Source organism: Mirounga leonina, unplaced genomic scaffold, assembly GCF_011800145.1.
Source record: "Mirounga leonina isolate KUSES-001 unplaced genomic scaffold, KU_Mleo_1.0 Mir_173, whole genome shotgun sequence".
Classification (NCBI taxonomy): Eukaryota; Metazoa; Chordata; class Mammalia; order Carnivora; family Phocidae; genus Mirounga; species Mirounga leonina.
The window spans coordinates 80,830,222-80,849,618 of NW_023270447.1; the positions used below are offsets into that span (position 1 = coordinate 80,830,222).

The 19,397-nt window shown below is 55.5% G+C and overlaps 1 protein-coding gene across 2 annotated transcripts in view; it reads right to left on the reverse strand.

Annotated features, from left to right (window-relative positions):
- The window catches only part of PAX7 (paired box 7), a 94,414-nt gene that overhangs the window by 45,166 nt on the left and 29,851 nt on the right, over positions 1-19,397 (reverse strand). The window lies entirely within an intron of this gene.

Here is a 19,397-nt window from a genome sequence, read left to right on the forward strand (position 1 = left end):
GCCCTTCCTAGGATGTTTCAGGATCTCTGAGTAACCTTCGAGGCTGGGAGAGGAGACCTTACCTGATGACCTTGGTTGTGGCCATGGCCCCTACCTGATAGTCCCCACTAATCCCCACCCTGGAGTCTAGGAGTGGATGAAGGCCATTGCTTCCTGTGCAAAGAGAGCCCAGGAGTCTGGAGCCAGCTTACTTCTCAGCCCTGGATGGGGTTATCAGGCTAAGTCCAGGCCAGGGAGGTTGCAGGAAGGGCTTGATCAAGCTCCTTGGCATCAGAACTGAAGACGCCCTGGGGACTGAACTGGCTTCTCAACCCCACTGATCCTGTGCCTCTTTCCCATCTTGGTCCAGCAGAGGGAACGCTAGCAAGGAATGGCCTAGTCAGGGCTCTGGAGCTGCACCCTCTGTGGCCCCTGGGGGACTGTGGGGAGCACGGAGGAGAGCCAGGAGAAGAGGAGACCAAGGAAGGGAGAAGGAAAGACGAAGCAGGCTGTCAGAGATTATCTTCCTCCCATTCTTGCCTTCTCTCTCTTTCCTCTTTGCCTTCAATTTCTCTCCCCTTCCCCTCCCATCTCCATCTTCAGAATTCCTGGAAGCACTTCTGTGTTCTGTCATTCATTCGTTCACCAGAGCATCAATAGAGCACCTCCTAGGTGCTGCCCTTCCCCCCTCCTTGGGCTGGTTACACTGTGCTCACAGCGTTCAGTCTGAGTCAAGGCGGAAGAGCCTCGGTGATCACGTGATCACACTACAGATGGGAGAAACTGAGTCACAAAGTCTCTCAGGAAGTGTCCACACCGGCACCCCATCCCCCCGTTCTCGTTCAACTGTTTTAAATGTCTGCTATACAAATAAGTCTAAGCCTCTTCCACAAGGGACAACCTCCTCCTCCCTCCCCGAAACACCTCATACAGCCTTTTAGATGTTAGGTGATGGGACAGGCATTCCAGGTCACGGGAAGAGCATGTGCCAAGGCCTGGCATGGCAAAGGGCACGGTGTGCAACACTGTCATGGGGCTGGATCCACAGCTCGGACGTCATGCCGTCTTGAGTAATGCCCCTCTGTCCCAGGTCCCCTTCCCTCCACCCTGCTATCTTGGCCACTGGGCGGTCATCCCTGCTTTGTCTTGGCCACTGCCAGGCTGTTCCTGATTATGACGCCACATGACAAGGGAGCCCTCCCTTCATCACTGCCTACACCGTCCCTAAAGGCAGAGACCTGGGGTCCCATCCAACCCCTCGTCTCCCCTTTCCCGGCTGCCTGGCTTCCCATCATTGAGAGGAGACCACGCTGACACAGCTGGCCCCTGGGGCACCTTCCCCAACACATCTGGGGCTCAGAGCCAAAGACAACTAGTCCCAAGGATTCGATCCTGAAACTCACTGCATAACCCAGAGGGGCACAGGGAGGGGGTCACGTGGGCAGAGTGGACATGGAGCACGTTCACTGAACAGAGGATTTGGGGTGGGCCGTGGGGGAGCAGCCTCCTGGCCAGCAGCAGCTCCTGACCCCTGCCCCCACACAGCTGTGAGATGGAAAGCTCCCAAAGAGGGGAGGGACAGGGCTGGTGCAGGCGTGGGGAGAGCCCCCAAGACAGAGGGATATGGGGAGTCCAATATGGAGCAAGGATACAACAGCCCCACCTCCCAACCTTATGGGGGAAAAACAGCCTCCGTCTTAGGAAGCTCCCAATCCGATGGAGGAGGTATCACCCCTACTCTGGGCATTTCCCAGTGCGATGGAGGAAACAGGGCTTCCATAGGAACTGGGGCCAGGACAGGCATAGAACACAAGACAGCTGCAGGACTTCAGAGAGCCTCAGAGTGCCCTGAGAATAGAATGGGTGAGGGACGGGAAGGTGACGGGAGCTGTTTGGTTTGTCGAAACTTAAGAGTGGGCAGGAATGAGGTCTGCTCAGGGCTGAGTCCAGCCCAGGCTAGGCTGATGGAAGTGGATAGAAAATCCCCGGGGTGCATCCTTTCCAGCTTCTACCTCAGTCTCTGCCCCTCCTTCCAAGCCTGCCGGTGCTCACAGCCGTTGACTCTGGAAGCTTCAGTGATGCCAGTGAGACCCCACCATGTGTGCGGACGAGCCCGTCACTCCACCAGCTTCCCTGGCCAGCTCTTGGCATCCTTAAGTGACCGAACCAGACTGTCTCACACCTCCCTGCCTTTAACCGTGAGCTTCCTCTGCTTGGAATGCCTCACCCCCTTCCACTGGGCTCCCTCCTGCTCATCCCAGTTCATGGGGGGCCTCCCCCAGCAAGGCTTCCTGAGCGCATCCACGCCGGTCTCTGTGCCCCTTCATGGGCTCTCAAAGCTCATCAGGGGACCCCGAACCTACCTGTTTCTGGGTCTCTCAGTCCCATCAGACTGGGAGAATCCCGAATGGAGCAGAGACTGTGCCTGGCACACAGCAGGCGCTCAATAAAGGCTTCCTAGATGAATAGGGCTTGGCGGAACAATTACAAAGTGCCTTTTGAACTCGGACACACAGCAATAGTCATCACCCAATGCATGTGCACCTCACCCTACAGTTTATAAGCTCTTTCCCCTGTTCCACCACAGTCTCTCCCAAAAACCCTGGAGGACAGAGCAGACGTATTAGCCCCATTTTACAAATGATTAGTGGGGTCCTGGGGCAGCGAGGCTGGGAAGAAAACCCAGGACTCAGGACTCACAGCCCAGTGAGAGTCACCTTCGCCACAGAGTATTGCCAGGTGGTGGAGAATTCCATTTCTGAGCTGGGGGAGGGCATGTGGGGGAGGGGGGCCCAGGTGGCTTGTTCTCCATCCCCGCCCCCAAACTTTCCCTGCTCTCCCTCTGGCCAGAGGAAGACTCTTGAAATGAAGTGTCTCAAAAGGCAGGAGCCCTGGCCTCCTAGATCTGAGGAAGCCAGCTGTGGCCTTGAGGTTTGGGGTCCTTCTCTCAGTGCACCCCTGCACCCCCACCCAGCGACGCCCTCCCCCCCCCCCGCCGCTCCTGCGCTCCCCCTCCCTGCTGCCTCCTAACCAGGTCTTTATTACAGTTTAACATAGGCCCCGCTCGAGCTGCGGCAGAGAAACGAATCACATAATAGTTGATATGCGTTTTAATCAAGTAATTCGGGCAGAGCCGAGAGCTGGCGAGTGTGGGCCTGGCATCCCTGAATACCAAACAGGCCTGGGCGCAGGTCTCTGAAAATGGAAAAGTCATTTACAGCTCAGCTGGGGGCCCGGCGAGCTGGGGCCAGGGCGGGAGCCCCTCCCGGCCCCTCCGCAGAACTGCTCAGCTGTGACCCTGCGGGAGCCCGGCCCCATACAAGCGCCGGGACCCGGGATCCCGGGCTCGGGCCGACAGAGAGGCAGGGCTCGGACCCCACGTGAAAGCTCCCTGGAAGCCAGCCCCTTCTGTCCACCACCTCTACCCGCACTTCTCTTGGGTGCCCATCCAAGCACTGCCACCCCAGTGTCCAGATCGAAGGCCTGGCGCTCAGCCCTAACACCCTCTTCCTCTCTCTTCATGCCACCCATGCAGCCAGCCCAGCACCAAAGCCGGGGGACTCCGAATCCCTGTTGGCTCTGAACAACCCCCCCACAGCTGCCGCACCCCCGGCCCTGCCTCAGTATGCCCTCTCCTCTCTCCCTGGACTCCAGCAACCCTCTCCTGCTCCGGCAACCACAGGCCTTTGCATAGGCTGTGCCCTCTGCCTGGAGCGCCCTCCCCGTGCCCTCCTCGGGCTGCAGTTGGCCGCTGTCCAGGCCAAAGTAGAGCAGGCATCCGGGAGCACAGGCTCCAGAGGCAGCCTGCCTGGAGGTAAAACATGGATGATATTAGGGAGCCCCCTCTGCCCACCTTCCTTGCTTTGCCTTTTTCCACACCACATATCACAATCAGATGGGCTAACTCTTCTATTTTATTGCCCACCCCCACCATTGCCCTGGCCATCACTAGAGCTCCATGAAGGTGGGTGGTTTCATCTTTTTTGTTCACTGGTATATCTCCAGTGTTCGGCAGAGAGTGGCTGACCAAGTATCTGTTGAATGAGTAAGTAAATAAAAGTGCCCAGGACAACGTGAACTTCCTTTGATCCTCGATCTTTTCGATCAGCTTGGGATCACTCCTTCAGGAAGCCTTCCGAGGTTGCCACACCCCCCAATCTGGCTCAGAGGCGCCCACCTCTGTGCTCTCATTGTTGGGGCTCAGCAAAACTGTCCATAATTTGGTTCACTTCAGTCCTGCTTTCTAGGAGGCCTCCTGGGGGTTGAGAGGCTGCTGCGAGGTGGGGATTTCTGTCAGACTCTACGCCAGCACCTGAGTCAATGGGCCCAACTCCCAACTCTCCCAACAAAACTTTTCTTTCTCCAGAAAGTCCCTGTCCATCCCCACCAGGCTGCCTTTTTTAAACTTGAAACTGCAGGTATATAATTTGCATGACAAAATGTGGAGCCCCTGTGGGGTGTTCTCAGATCCTGACTTCTCAGCTAAGAGCCTAGTACTGTTCTCAGGCACTAGAGGGCACTCTTTATACATTCCTGCCAGGAAGGGGGGGGCTCTCTAGGAAGAAGGAAGTAGTACTGTTTGAAATGGTACTGTGTGGTTGCACAGCCAGAATTCAGAGCCACACTGTCTCACGATGGAACCAGAGCTGTCTCTGCACGGAATCGTGAACTAAGCACAAGTCACATGAGGGAGAGAAGAGAGGGTTTGTAGAGGGCTGGTATTGTTTGGGTGCAGATATTCAAAACTAAGTTTTCCCTGCTAAAGCAAGAGGTTGAAACTAAAGAGGTCAAGAGGATCCTTCCAACTTGGTCTCTTTAACCTGTTGGCATCATTCACAGCAAATGTGGAGTTCTGGAAGGGGGGACAGCAGCTGTGCATTAGGGGAGGGGAGAGGGCAGGACATGTTAAGCAGGTGACTTGGGGGCAGGAGAAGGAGCTATAGGAGCTCACCATCCGCTTTAACACTCTTCCTGTGACCTTAAGACAATCTTGCAAATAATCATCAGTTTTTCTTTACTTCTTCTTTGGGCTATTTCAGCCATTTACTCACCGACCTCATGTGAGGACAGGAAGAGCCATGCTTGGTGTTGGGTGGACAGCAGAACTCGGTATGTCAGCGCCTAAAGGAAGCCTACCAACGGCTCCCACCTTATGGAATGTGGCTCAGGCAGCCAGGGGCAGATGCTGGTGGGCGGCGGGGAGAGAAGCTGTGGGGTCAAGATGGACCCGGGCTTGAATTCTGGATCCGCCCCCGACAAGCTATAGATGTTGGGCAGCGCTGTTTAACATTTGAGCCTCATCTTCTTCATTTTCATTTCTAAAATGGAACAGTGCAGGGATCCAGCCCCGCCCCCAGCCTCCCGAGCAGCTGTGCCTCCAGACCCAGAGTCTCCTCTCATTCAGAGAGCCTGGCAGGGGAGCTGGTCCTCCAGGCTCATGCCCTGAGCTGCTGTGTGACCCTGAGCATGTCACTTACCCTCCTGGTTTCCCCGTTTCCCCACCCATCCCTGGGAATAAGAACTCCGTGTGCCTACTCCCCGCAGCGCCACGTGCCTGCTTCTCAAGAAACACCAAGCCTCTGACACAGGGATCACAGCCTGCTCCCCACACTGACTTGGGAGTTACTCCCCGCCTCTGGGTCACAGATTCTTCATCTGTAAAATGAGGAAAGTAATAATAGGGTCGTCATGCACGAAGATTAAATGAATTACTACAAGACCAGGGTTTATAACAGTGCTGGGAATACAGTAAGTGCTCAATATACGCGAGCTATTATTATTATTACTGCTGGGGTTTTTTTAAAAGATTTTATTTTTAAGTAGTCCCTGTCCCCGACGTGGGGCTTGAACTCACAACCTCGAGATCAAGAGTCGCATGCTCTACCGACTGAGCCGGCCAGGCGAGAACTTAATCTCCCACTGCATGCCCCCAGAGGCAAGCACGTTTGCAGGGCACAAAACACAAAGGAATGAGAGCACGTGTGAATGAATGATTGAATGAATGGCGACCCCTTTGTCAGTCCTCCCTTGTTCTCCTATGGCGAGCGCTTGGCACAAACCCCAGCAGGCCCACAGACCGCCCCTGTCCTCTTCCCCCAGGAGAGGCCACCCCAGATGCAGAAGGTGCCCACCGAGGACAGGTGCCCAGGGAAGCCACGCTGCTGGGGCACGAGAGCAGGCACGAAGGGCCCAAGAGGGAGCCTGGCCTTCAGGAAGCGGGGCCTGCGGAGGCCTGGCTTGAGGCCTCAAGGTCAGCGAAGGGGAAACAGCAGCTGGGGCCCCAGCGGCCAGATGAAGCTGCCCCGCATGGCGGTGAGGAAAAGGCAGGCCGGCCACCCGTCGGCGCCCCACAAAGCCACTGTGAAAGGGCCATATGCCTGAGAAGTCAAACCCGCCCGCAGCCCAGCTCTGCCTGCCACCCCCTCGCCCCTGCTCACTGCTGGAACTCCGGGAGGCAGAGGGGGTCAGCCGGTTGCCAAGTCATTGAAGGAGGCAGAGATGGAAAAGGGCTCAGCACCCCTGGCCCCTGCCTCCCTTCGTCCATCGAAGCCCCTGCCTTTAGACTTGGCCCTGAGGACGGGCTTCCACCTGGGGCTCGCTGGACCCTCAGACCCTGAAGACGGGGCTCTGAGGTCGCACAAAGCCTCCTACGGCAGGACTGGGCATGAAGGCCTCAGGAGAATAAACCTAGCAGCGGCTGATGTGTTCTGGCCACACCGTGTGCCTTTACTACAGCGAATCACAGCGTCCCGCAGAAGCCCTAAGAGGGACGGGTATGATCAGCCCCGTTTTATAGGCTCAAAGGGGTAAAGGAACTCCACGGTAGAGTGACGGTTAAAGCTGGGCAGCTAGCCCCGGAGGCCCACTGGAGCCGGGCATCCAAGGGCCTTGCACGGGCCCAGGAGTGCCTTGCCCCGTGGGCTCCTTCCAGGCCTTCGCTGCAGCCTGGGCTGACGCTCTAACCTACCTCCTAGTTCCCCCTCCTGCAAAGCCGCATCTGGAGACCAGGAGTCCACCTAGCCCACGAAGCTCTCCCTGAATCCCCGAGGCATCGGCCGGCCGCCCACACCACCCTCCCGGCACTGGGCATCGACTCCTGCTGGAGACTGACGATGAACGTTTAATTCATTTGTTCTGTTTACCAAATACACCCGATCATCCGACTTGGAAGAGCATTAGCTGAACTTCCTGCGCGTGAGGACGGGGTCTCCCCGCCATCGAACTGAGGACACTCTGGCGTAGAGAGAGGTCGTGCCTTCCCAGTAAGACTGGGAGTATCCTGAGGGTGGAAACTCTGATTTCTCTATTATAACTGGGCGTTACTCCGCGCTGGGTAACAGCGCTGTGGTCCTATCATTCTAGAATGTTCTTAATGACAGTCGTTGGTAGGAACGGCAGCCATCAGTTTCACAAAGAAATCACGCACCTTGTCATTGCAGACACAGTAAGAAGTGACTCAAGCTTCCCCAGAGCCATAGATTCTCTCCCAGGACTCTGTGCTGTGTCATTTCTATCCATCAACTTCCGACTACCCCCACCTCCACCTTTCTTTCAACAGGCCTCCCAGAAAACTCCAACACCCAGCCAATGTCACATTGCATGTCAAGGAATACAGAGGAGTATGTGCCTAATAGGTATTTATTAGGCACCTACTGGGTGCCCCATAGCCTCACACTAAGAAAAGCTCCAGCAATGAATGTCCACCACAGTGGAACCCAGCGGGTATCTCAGAATCCTGCCTTTAGAGAGAGAACCACTCCCTTAAAGGTAGGCAGGGGTGCAGGCCAAGCCTAGAACACACGGGTGAAGGTTGAGTGGGATCACTGGAAAAGCAAGCCAGGCCTCCCCCCCCCCCCCCCCCCCCACCACAGGGCATTAATGGAGGCCAGCCTCCCTCCTTAGAAACTAAAAGCTTCACCTGGGAAGGCCACCTCATAGAACAGACTTTATCTCTGTAGACAAACACCAAAGCCATCAACCGGAGTTACTTCCCCACCTATTGCTGCCTCCAGGAATTCCAGAGTAAAATGCAAATATTCACACAGCAGAAGCGCCCTCCACCCTGGCTACAGGCACACAGAGCCCCCCAGATCAGGCAATGGTCACCTTGCCCAGAGGCGGGTCCCCAGGGAGTCTGTGGTGCTGGTTGGAAAGACTAGGGGCTCTGGACTAGAGCCCTGAATTTTGTTCCTGACTTTGCCTCCAACTTGCTGTGTGACCTTTGGCAAGTCTGAACCCCTCTGAGCACCATTTCTCCTACCCCTGAAAACCAGAGGTCCTCCTGGATTTTCAGGAACAGTCCTGAGAAGGGGGTCTGGGCTATATCTGATTTACTCACTACTTCACACTCCCAGAGTTCAGTACTGCTCCTGGCACACAATAGAGCTTTCGATAAATGCCTATTGCTGGATAAATAATGATCAATCGATGGGGGTAGGGAGGAGCTCCAGAAGGGACTGGGATTCTACGTTGGTGCAGTGTGGGACAGCCTGAGATTATTTGATTCTTGTGGGGACAGGGAAGGACAGACTTCATGACCCTCCTATTCTGCTTCTCAGTCATCCCCAGGCCCTTCTTCTCTTAGGGGAAGGGGGTAGGGAAGAAGGCTTATCTCTCCCCTCCCCTCTCCATCCCTCTCCTCCCCTCCCTGCCCCTCCCCGGGCCAGTCCTGGGCCCCTTGTGTCTCAGGCTGGGCTGGTCGCTGGGCAGCCGGAGGCCTTTCATGGTGCATTCTCGGCCGCCCTTCCCCGCCCTCTCTCCCCAGCAACCCCACCCTGTCATGCTCCCATCAATCTGCCGCAACCCGGCCTCTCCAGCTGGCCTGGCTGGGCTGTTCCCAGGCAGAGCAGGTCCACAGTGGAAGGTGGTGGAAAAATGTGGACAAATTTCTGATTTGCAACACTCTGGGAAAGAGTTTATTGCCATTGTTTGAGGACGAATGTATAAATAAAGCAAGGCGAAGATTGCAGGGGGAGGCCGATGAAAGGCAGAAAACGAGAAATTTTATGGCCATAAGGAGCGTACTCTAATGGTGATTTTTGAGGCACTGGACCATGGTAGTTACTTAGCCAAATGATCGCTGTGAAGCTGGGCAAGGCAGCTTATTTCTTAATTACTGTTACGTATTATGTCAGGCAGATGCCCCAACCCTGGAAAACTTGGTCCTGAAGCAGACACCGGCTCGGAATCAGGTCCCGGTGCCGGGGTGCTGGCGGGCTGGTGGGAGGGCCATCACCTGCACCCACCGAGAGCAGGGGGCCCCCGGGGCCTGCCGCCCTCTTTCCCTGCCCAGGCTCCTGCCCCCCGGATGGGAATCCACCCACTCCACGCATAGGTGTTGAGCGCGTGCAGACTCCGAGCCAGCCACGGCGGGTGCAGCACAGAATGAAACAGACACCACGCCTGGCTTCCAAAGATATTCGCGGAAAGCAGCTAGGGGCTCATTTGGGACTCCTCACTGTGTGTCTCTGTGCAAGATAACTCAGGACAGGACAGAAGGTGGGAGGAGGCGGGCTGAGTGGCCAGAAGAGGGCTGGTGGGGGGAGGACGGGGTGGCTGTCTCGTGCTGTGTCCCCTGCCTCTGTTTCTTCACCTGTAAAAAGAAAGGGGGCGGGACTAAATCATCCCCCTTTGAGTTGTGATTCCAAGATGCTGTGATTCTCTTGCTCTCATGGTTGGCGAGGTTGGTTTTTCAAAGGTGACCAACACTTGCCCTGTGGAACACTTTGCTCTTCTCTTACTGGTTCACCGCTGACAAGTAACGTAGCAACAGAAGGAAGAAGGGGGCTACGGTTGACTGAGGGCGTCCAGTGTGCCAGGAGCTCAGCGTGCGTTATGTCCTCTCACGGAATTCCTCCCGGTTATCTTGGTGCTCCTTGGGAAACACTCAGAAAGGTGTGGAGGCTTTCTCAGACGTAAGTGGTAAAGCCTCCATTCACCCAAGCCAGGTGGGTCCCCAAAGTCACCAAATACATTTCAAGTAAATCAAGCCCCCTCCCTCGCACCTTCTGGACCAGCATCAGGCCATCAGAAGACCCTGGAGGGCTTGCTGAAACACAGAGTGCTGGGCCCCCCGGCGGGGGGAGCTTCTGATTAGGTAGATGGAGCCAAGAAGGAGCATCTCCACCAAGTTTGCAGGTGGTGCTGATGCTGTTGGTGGGGGCCACACTTTGGAACCACTGTTCTACAGAAATTCAGAGAGAAACAGCAAGAGCAAACACAAAAACCATGCTGCTCTGTGGAAAGGCAGAAGCATACAACTCTTCTTACCTCTTATCAGAATGGAGGGACTAAAACAGAGTGCCAAGCCCTCAGCCTCAGCCCCCCACGGACCCCAAACCTGACAGGTTCTTCACACTGGGATTGGCAGGAAGAAGACTCAGCCCAAGGTGGGCCCAGCGAGGGGGCAAGCTTGGCAGGTGAACTTTCTTCTCTGTGGTCCCTGCTCCTGCCTCTTGCCATGGTGTCTAGGGCATCAGAGTCTTTTTTTTTTTTTTTTAAGATATTTATTTATTTATTTATTTATTTGAGAAAAGAGAGAGAGAGAGAACACGAGCAGAGGTAGGGGCAGAAGGAGAGGAAGAGGGAGAAGCAGACTCCCTGCTGAGTAGGAAGCCTGATGCGGGGCTCGATCCCAGGACCCTGAGATCATGATCTGAGCCGAAGGCAGACGCTTAACCGACTGAGCCACCCAGGCGTCCCTGGGTCATCAGATTCTTGACAGACCACAGCCCAGGATGCCTGGAGTCCTCACCAGGACCCAGCCTGTCCCACCCCCCCTCAGCCTCCGGACTTAACCTCTTTCCACCCCTTCTCTCCACCTAGGTCCTCTTTCCCTTCCCCCACCATCCTTCCCTCCGCATTCACCAGTCAGATTCTGCCACTGGTATTAACAAAGGGAAAGAGTTGGCCTTTACAAGGCTGATGTCAAGGACCATGCCTGACACCTGCTTCCCCCGTGACCCAACTTCCCATCTCCTAGCTTGAATTATTTGGAAGGGCAATGTTTCTGCTCCAGAAGGATGGTGACTTTTTTTTAATCTGTTTTGTTCATCGCTTTATTCCCAATTCCCAGAAGAGGGCTCGGCCCATGGGAAGAGCTCAACACAGGCTTGTCCTGTGATTGAATGAATGAATGAGCGAGAGGGTGAATGAATGCGTGGCCTCTTCCTATGTGCCCAGATCCATGCAATAACTTGGAACATTTCCACAGACGCCTGTGACAGTTTGTTCTTCAAGCCAACGTGACTATTGGTGAGTGGGTTAGGATCATCCTGCACAACCGTCTCATTAGAGATGGATTTATGCAACACCAAACACCTGGCCTCACGCTGAGAGCCCCAGCCAGCCAGCTGAACCCTTCCAAGAGGTCCGGAGGATTGACACTCTATAAACCAACACACAGGTACTCCACTGAATTCACCCTTCTGCATCCAGATGTTTGGTCCACTCAGAGGTGGCCCAAATGCAAATGTGGTGTCTTAATGAAGGCAGGATGATCCCTCAGCCACCCCGGACTGCAAGCTGCAAGCGTCTCCCTGCAAAGAGTCCGACGGCTTTGGAAGTGGGTTGCTGGAGGGAGCCAGTTTTTAAGGGAGTTAAAATCCAATTTGATCCTGCTGCTTACGCCTTTTCTAGTTTGATGTGTTTTTGATAAAAAAAATTTTTTTTTGATCAATAAAAATAAAATCTGTTACTTGCACCCCGGGGCAATTATTGCTCTGGGCCCAGTTTGCTGAATCTTGATAGAATAAATAATGCTGTTTTTCCAAAATGTGGCCAGCCATAGGTTAGTTACCTTAAACCAGCAGGGAGGGGATGGAATCTGAAAACGTACTAGTTCTCGGAGGGCAAATTCAGGCCTCTAGGAGGTGAGGGATGGGGCTTCCCAGTTCTGAAAGGCAAGTGGTCCTCCCCACAGAGATAAAACAGTGATGCTCTTACCTGGAGCCAGGTACTGTGCCCGGCGTACATAACTGGCATTACCCCACAACACTGGCGGGCACTGATATCCCAGCAGTTCCAAGGAGAAGACTCAGAGAAGGGCAACGTTTCACCCAAGGTCACACAGCTGCATGTGGCCATGTCAGGACTGGGGCTCTGGTCCATCAGGACTCTGAGCCCACGTGCAGACCCCCTGCCTTGGAAGGTGGAGAACATTCCCATGCCAATGCTTCTTTTCCCACCCTCCCTTGCACCCTTCCCTTCTCCCCGAGTGCCATACTGAGCTGACTCCAAGTAGCCCTGATCAGGGCAGCTGGAAAGGCCAGCACCCTCTGGCCTGGGGCTGCATAGGGTCGGAGGGGATGTGGCGTTTGAGAAACGGATGGATACCATGGGAAGGTGCAGGGTCTCGTGCCTTGAGGAACCAATGTGGAAGGACACACATCTACCATTAGGCATGGTCCTACTATGTGCGTGCATGTGCATGCATGTGCTTATAATCAGGGACAATTTGTTACATATTTCTGAAAAACAACAACAAAATACAATCTTTTAGTAAAAGAGTCTTATGTATCCTGCAAGAGGTCAAGGGAGGGGGACGGCTTGGTGGCCTCACAGCCTATGCCAGACGTGTGATACCTGGTTAGGGGACCCAGTGACTAGATTCAGAGGGTCAGTGGTGAGAGAGGGGAGATCCTGGGTCAGGGGAATTCTCGAGAATGCCTGGGGATGAGGAAGGGGTTCGTGTTGGGGTGTGGAGGCTGGTAACCCTAGTGGCTGAAGGACAGAAATGAGCCAACACTGAGTGCCCAGTGAGTGTCGAGCCCATCCAAAGACATAAAGCAGAGCCGAGATGCAGGATTCGAATCCAAGCTAGCTGAGCTTCCCGCGATGCGGGGAGGGGAAATGCCTCCCCAAAGCCCAGTGTTTACCCTCCCAGCCCCCTCGCATGCAGCCACGGGGGCCCCCCAGCCCAACCTCCAGCTCCTATTGCTCTCAGGCTCGGCCGCCTGCCTGCTAATTAGATTCCCCTGGAAATAAGAGTGCATTGTACAGTCCCGCTAAAGGCAAACTGATTTCACAATTTCTTTTCTTTCCTCCTCTTAATAACTCGCAATGTCTCAAGGAGGTTTTACTTACAGCCTGCACACTGGAAAATTATTCTGTCTCTCATGCACTCATTTTTCTCTTAAGGAAAATTGAAAACTGGATTTCTCCTCCATCACCGGCCCCCTCTCTTTGCCTATCTTGTGCCCAGATTATTCTAGTCCCTGGCCCCTCTCTACCTTGCAAGCAAGGACCCCCGCCCTCCTGCCCCACAGCCTGGAAAGCCTGGCAGCCCCAACTGATCTTGGGAACAGTGAGGCGTCTTTCAAAAGTTTAGAGAGGGGGCCGGAGGGAGGCATGCGGTGGGGGGTGAAGTAGTCTGCTTCACTGCGGGATGCATTTGCCTCCAGAGAACTGGACCAGCTCCAGCACTTTTGAGGTAGGAGCTGGATGAGTGAGGGGCCTTTATTGGTCCCATCGGTTCCCGTTAAGTGTCAGGGAGTAAATTATAAACAAATGGGTCCCATTTCCATTTCTGAAGGCATCTCCCGCCCTGCCTTCACCCTCCACATTTAAGGGTACATCCCCTTAAATGGTGCCTGATAGGACGAGGAGCCAGGTGGTTGGTGGCACGTAGGTGTGGGCTGTGGTCCGCAGAGCCCGCAGCCCCTGCCAGCCGGCTGGCACCCACTTCCCAGGCCCCAGGGCCAGACCAGCGAGTAATGTGTGATGGATGGACAGATGGATGGAGAGATGGACACCCCGGGGGGACTACGGATCTGGGCTCTAAGTTAGCAGGTTTCATGAATTAGGATTTGAAAGCCCCCCAAGGGGGTAGCAAGAGGATGGAGGAGGGTGCTTGCTGGAGAACGAGGCCTGGGCCGGGGCTGGGCAGCCGGAATGGCCACTGCCATGGGCTGGAGTCAGGGAGGGACGCAGCAGGTCCCTGGGCCTGGCACTCAGGACATGTGGGACAGAACGGGACCCTGAGCAGGGCAACCAAGAGCTACCCACTCCACCGCCACCCTCCGCCCACTTCCCCGCTTCTACTGCCCCTGCTCCCACTGTGAGAGTTGGAAGTGGGAGAAAGAGCCAGCCACACCCGTGCAAACAACTGATCTTACGGCAACTGGGACCACGCGCCAGGCACCAAGGCCCGGGCGCTTATGACCGCATTGAATCCTGACATCAGCATCACCACTTCAGGGACAAGGGCTCTGGAATGCAGAGAGGCCATCACCAGTGGTCGCCCCAGCTCCCAGGCAGCGCTTCCTACGTGCCGCGCACCGTGAAGGGCTATGTGTGCGTTAGCGGATTTAAATGTTGCAACGTCACACTATTATTCCATTTCCAGATAAGGAAACCAAGGCTCAGAGAGGCAGAGCGTGGGGTCGATCTCAGGTCTGGGGCAGGCACTGGCCTCCCTGTTTAGGATGGCTTCTCCACATGGACTGGGTCTCTAACGTTTGAGACCTCCTTTTTGTGTCAGAGGAGTCCAGACGTTCAAGCTAGAAGCAACCCAAGAGATAATTCAGCCCCATCTCATTGTCTTACAGATGAGAACACGGAGCCCAGAGAGGGCATGTGACTTGCCAGAGGCCACACAGCAGATCAGCTGAAGAGCTCATACTGCTGTCAGGGGTCAGGCCCCCTCTCTAATCACAGAGACCCACAGACACACTCAGGGTCTGGCCCACAGCAGGCCTCCCCAGATAGGTACGCCCTGACTATGCCCATAACTCCATGTTAGCTACGTCCTGGGGCTACTGAGTCAGGACAGGCTCTGGAGCTCTAAAGATGCTCTGGATTCCTGCTGGCCTCCCCTGTCAGGCTGGAAGCAATACCAGGGGGCTGCCAGCCCCAGTCTGAGGATGCTCCAGACCTGGAAGGAGGACAAAGGAGAAGGCAGAGTAAGGCCAAATGCTAGGAAATGAGTCGTGTCCGGCCAGGCTTAGGATCCAGAAACCTCATTCCTTTGTTCCTGCCGCAGAATGGCAGGCTGCCAGCAGGAGGGGGCTCTGGAGACCACGCACTGCAGGTCTGAATCCTGGGTGACCTCGAGCTGGTCACTTAGCCTCTCTGAGTCCTAGTATCTAGGAGGAAGTTGGGTGCTCAGGCAAAGCGTCTGAGGAAGGGGAGGCAAAAGAGAGACTCCTGTCCTTTGGCCCCTGATCCCTCCCAAGGGCCCCAAAGAAAACCAACACAATCGCTTGCCCTCTCCTCGTGGGCCCTGACATGTTGCAGGAAGAAACTTGAGGAAGACGGGCCTGGCCTGGGAAGGGGCTCCACTAAGGCTGAGTCACTGTTGGCCAAAGGTTACCTAAGATGTGTCCAGACAAGAACCAGCCAGGGTCCTCCTGCAGGGCCTCCAGACACACCGGCCTGCCCAAAACCAGGACAAAGGCAACCCTCCTTCTGGGGAAAAGCATGCCAATCCAGGAATCCAGGTCCAGAGGAAAGCTTATGTAAATGTATGCAAAATCCCTGGCTCTGAGCAGCTCCGTGAATGGAAACCATTATTACTTTAACAAGCATTGAATGAGCACCTACTAGGTACCAGGTGCCTTCTCACACACGGTCGGTCGTCCTTCTATCTGCCCTACTGCTCTGTGAGAGGGTGCTGGCGGCCCCGCCCCCCGTCTTTGCAGGTGAGGCTGTGGGAGCTGGGAGGGTGCGGCTCAGGCATCCCTGTAGCTGCAGCAACCCCAGCCCTGACTCTGAACAAAGGGTTCTCAACCTGGGCTGCTCACTGGAATCCCGGAAGAATGGTCTGGGGTGCAGCTTGGGCTTTGGGAGGCTGAGAGCCACCTCTCTGGGCCCCTGGATTTTGCTCTGGATTTGCCCATCTCCTATTCAGCTCCCAAGGCAGCGAGGCTCAGAAAGAGTATGGGAGGAAGAATCATGGAGATGTCGGACGGAGGGGAGAACTGGGACCTGGGGAGGGGGCATGTGCCCCATTGGCCTTGGCTGGGGGTAGAGAAAAGACTGGACCCTCCCCAAACCCTGGTGCTTCTTGGGCCAGCTCAGGGGCAGGGGTCCCAGACAAAGCTGACAGGTGGGGCAGCCGCTCCTGGGACTGGGCTGGGTGGGAGGTGGGGGGGGTGTCCTTGACACCATTCCACTGCTTCTACCACATTCTCGGAGCAAATTCCACTCCCCTCCCCCACTAATCTCCCTCCTCACCCAGAGGGCCTTTTGACTTGTAGAGGCTATAGGTGTGCATTTCCTTAAATCTGAACTCAAACCCCTCCGACGGCAGCCTCCAGAATCCACCTGCCGGAGTTGGTCTGTCTTGTGCTCCCTTGTTGTGTGAGGATCTGGCTTCTTGGGAAAAGGTCTTCCTTTACGGGGTTGTTGCAAAGTCAGGGCTGCATGCAGACCGAAGCATCCTTCCTTGCCCTGCGGCTCTCTGAAGGATGTAGGTGAAGCCCAGCCACAGAACAAACTTCTCCCCGCCCCTTCCCTCTCTGCAGGACTTCACACTTGACCAAGAACCTCAGAGTGTTATTATTCTCCCCCGTTTTACAGATGGGGAACAGGCATCTAGAGCAGCCTGCCCAGCAGCACGTGCGTCTAGCTGTGGTAGGGTCAGGCCTCGAAGCTGGCTCCCCAGCTCAGCTGCCGAGCCAGGAGCAAGCAGCTGAGGGCCTGCCATCTTTTGATCTGCAGCAGGAGGGAACGGAGTCAGAGGGAAGGAAGAACTGCTCGCTCTCAGTAGTCTAAGCCCTACAACCAGCTGCTTTGGGAGAAGCTAAAGAATGTCCCAGGGGCCTTTCCTGATGACCCCAAAGGACCCCTGCCCCCTTCAGCTTACCACTGGAGTCAAGCTCCCAGATGCCCCACCCACCAACCAGTCTGAATTTTCCCCCAGGTGAGTTGGGAGGAGAAATTCAATCCTGTTTCCTTTCCTCCAAACGTGCCAAAAGCTTGTTTGCTCTGAGAGGCCCTTGAGGCCTTGGCTCCCCTGGTTTCAAATAATTGACTTTCAAAGCCTGTCTTCAGGTGGAATGCTGCCACAGAGCACCTGGGTGAACGGCTGAACCCCCGCCCCCCCCCAGGACTTTTCCAGGGAATGAATGGGGAGGTGCCTGGGCTCCACGATTGGCCTGATACCTTCCACAGTCACCTCTGGACCCACTGACCCCTCCCACCACCCCGAAGCCTATCCCACAGTCACTGGCTGGCATCGGGGGCTGAGATGGGGGAGGCAGGCCCCCTTGTGCTCCCATGGCTCTTACTGTGCAGCTATTAGAGAGAATGTGGTATGTGCAGGTTGTGTTCACTTGTGTTGCTGCCACGCCCTACCCAGCCCATGAGTTCCCCACAGGCCTCAGGGTCTCCCTTAGACCACAACTGGGCCACTGTGCATGGAGGGGGCGTGGGGAGAGGCTTGAGGTTTCGGGTGGGTGCAGAGCAAGGCGTTTTCCGCCCCGCACTAAATTATTTTGAAATGGGATGAATTTCATTGGCACAGTCTCACTCCTTGGCCCTCCGAGTTGGCCCGAGACAATGAAGGACGCATGCCAATGTTGTCAAGGCCACTGCCGTGGAGAGCCGTGTCCCCGTCAACCCCTCTCCGTCTGCCCTGACTGCAAAAACAATAAGCCGCGCACATTTATCGAGCACTTACGGTAAGCAGGCCGCCTGCTAAGCTGTGTGAGAGCGTGTATCATCCAACAGGCACAGCCACTCTGTACGGAGCCCCGCGTTGCACCTGAGGAAGCTGAGGCCCAGAGAGATGCGGTCGTTTCCCCAAGGACACACAGCGGAGTCAGGATGGGCGTTTGGGTCTAGCTGACTCTGGGACCTGGGAGCTTCGCTACCATCCTATACTGCCACGTTTAGAATCACTAGGACCAGAGGGTGGCGTCCCTGGCTGGGCCTCATCAAATGTTCCCTGGGAAAGGCCATGCATTAGCCTGTTTCCCCGCAGGATCTGGGGTTCCCCTGTCATGTGTCCAGGGGGACAGCATGTGTCAGGGGAAGAGGTCCCAGAATCGGGAGCTCCTGGCTCCCCCTCCTCTGGGCCTCACCTTCCTCATCTGTAAAACGGGCGCATCGAACTAGATGGTCCAAAGCTCTCCCCTCCTCCAGGTTTGACACTCCATCGTTTACTGTGTGACTCTGAACTATTGGTGTCAGTCGCCCTTTGGGCCTCAACTTCCCCATGTGTAAAACAGGGGTGACAGGCTACTTCATGGAGGGCTGTGAGGGTCGCGGTCTTGGGGGCCTCTGCCTCGCACCGCCCCCGGGGAGCAGCTCCTCTCTCCAGCCCCCAGCACCACACCCCCCACCCCTAGGCTTTGTCTTCCTTTTCCCAGGTCACCAGCTCCCCATTTGTTATACTCAAACATGGACTCTCAACCGGGGGGAAGGAAAAACCCAGATGTGGCTACAGGCCGTGTGGGGGCCGCAAGAGAGGTCACCGCTGCCTCAGAGGAATAAGATCATCTTTCCAGCAAGATGGGATGTATGCAGGCCCTGCTGCTAATTAGCGGTGTGACCTTGGGCAAGTCACTTAACCTTTCTGGGGCCTCTGCCCCTCCATCTGTGAGCGTGTGAGGGTCAGACTGGATGCTTCCAGAGCTGACGTGGGAGGAGGCTCTGATGTAGGAGACGCTTTTTTTCTGCTCCAAATCCTAATCTTTGTACAGTGATCTGTGAGCTGCGAGTTTCAAGATCCCAGATCAGGAAAGAAAACTAGAGCCCAGGCACCCCGCATTCTTAATGCCAGTGGGTGAGGTGTGGGCTTACTAAGCCTCCCTGTCTCTCTCCCGGGGCAGAAAGGGGAGGCGGTGGTGGAAGGGACCCGTCCTGGACGGGCTGGTAGCAGCCGACCTTCACTTCTAGTTCATGTTAAAGCCACCTAATGGCTCCTGGCCTGTCAGGAGAACATCAATGCTGCTAAGTTTTCACCTCAGAGCGAGGTTGCTGTTCTAACCTAGAGTCTGTCCACTGAACGCAGCAGTTGTATTTTCGGGTGGAGCCAACCCCTCCACACACTGCAGAATATTCCAGAGGACTTGAAAACTCACATTCAAATGCCAGCTCAGCTACTTTCCAGCGGGAGGCCCGCTGATCATTCCCATCCTCTGAGCCTCAGTCTTACCTTCTGTAAAACGGGGACAGCAATGGCTTCTAGAATGAACAGGTGAACGTGACAGGCACCGGGGACAGGCAGCTCCATTCTCACCTGTCAGATCGACAGCAACTAAAGCAATTGATAACACGCGTTGTCGGCGAGGCATCAGGAAGAAGCAGCCCCTTGCACCAGCCTCCAGAAAATGACGTCCCCGACGTGCTGTTCACTACTGAAGTCCTGACCAGTGCGTGTTGCAGAGCCCATTTTGCCAAGGTAAGCATATGTGTGCATGCACATTTCCCTGAGGAGAAATATCTAGCCGATCAGATTCCCAGATTATTCACAA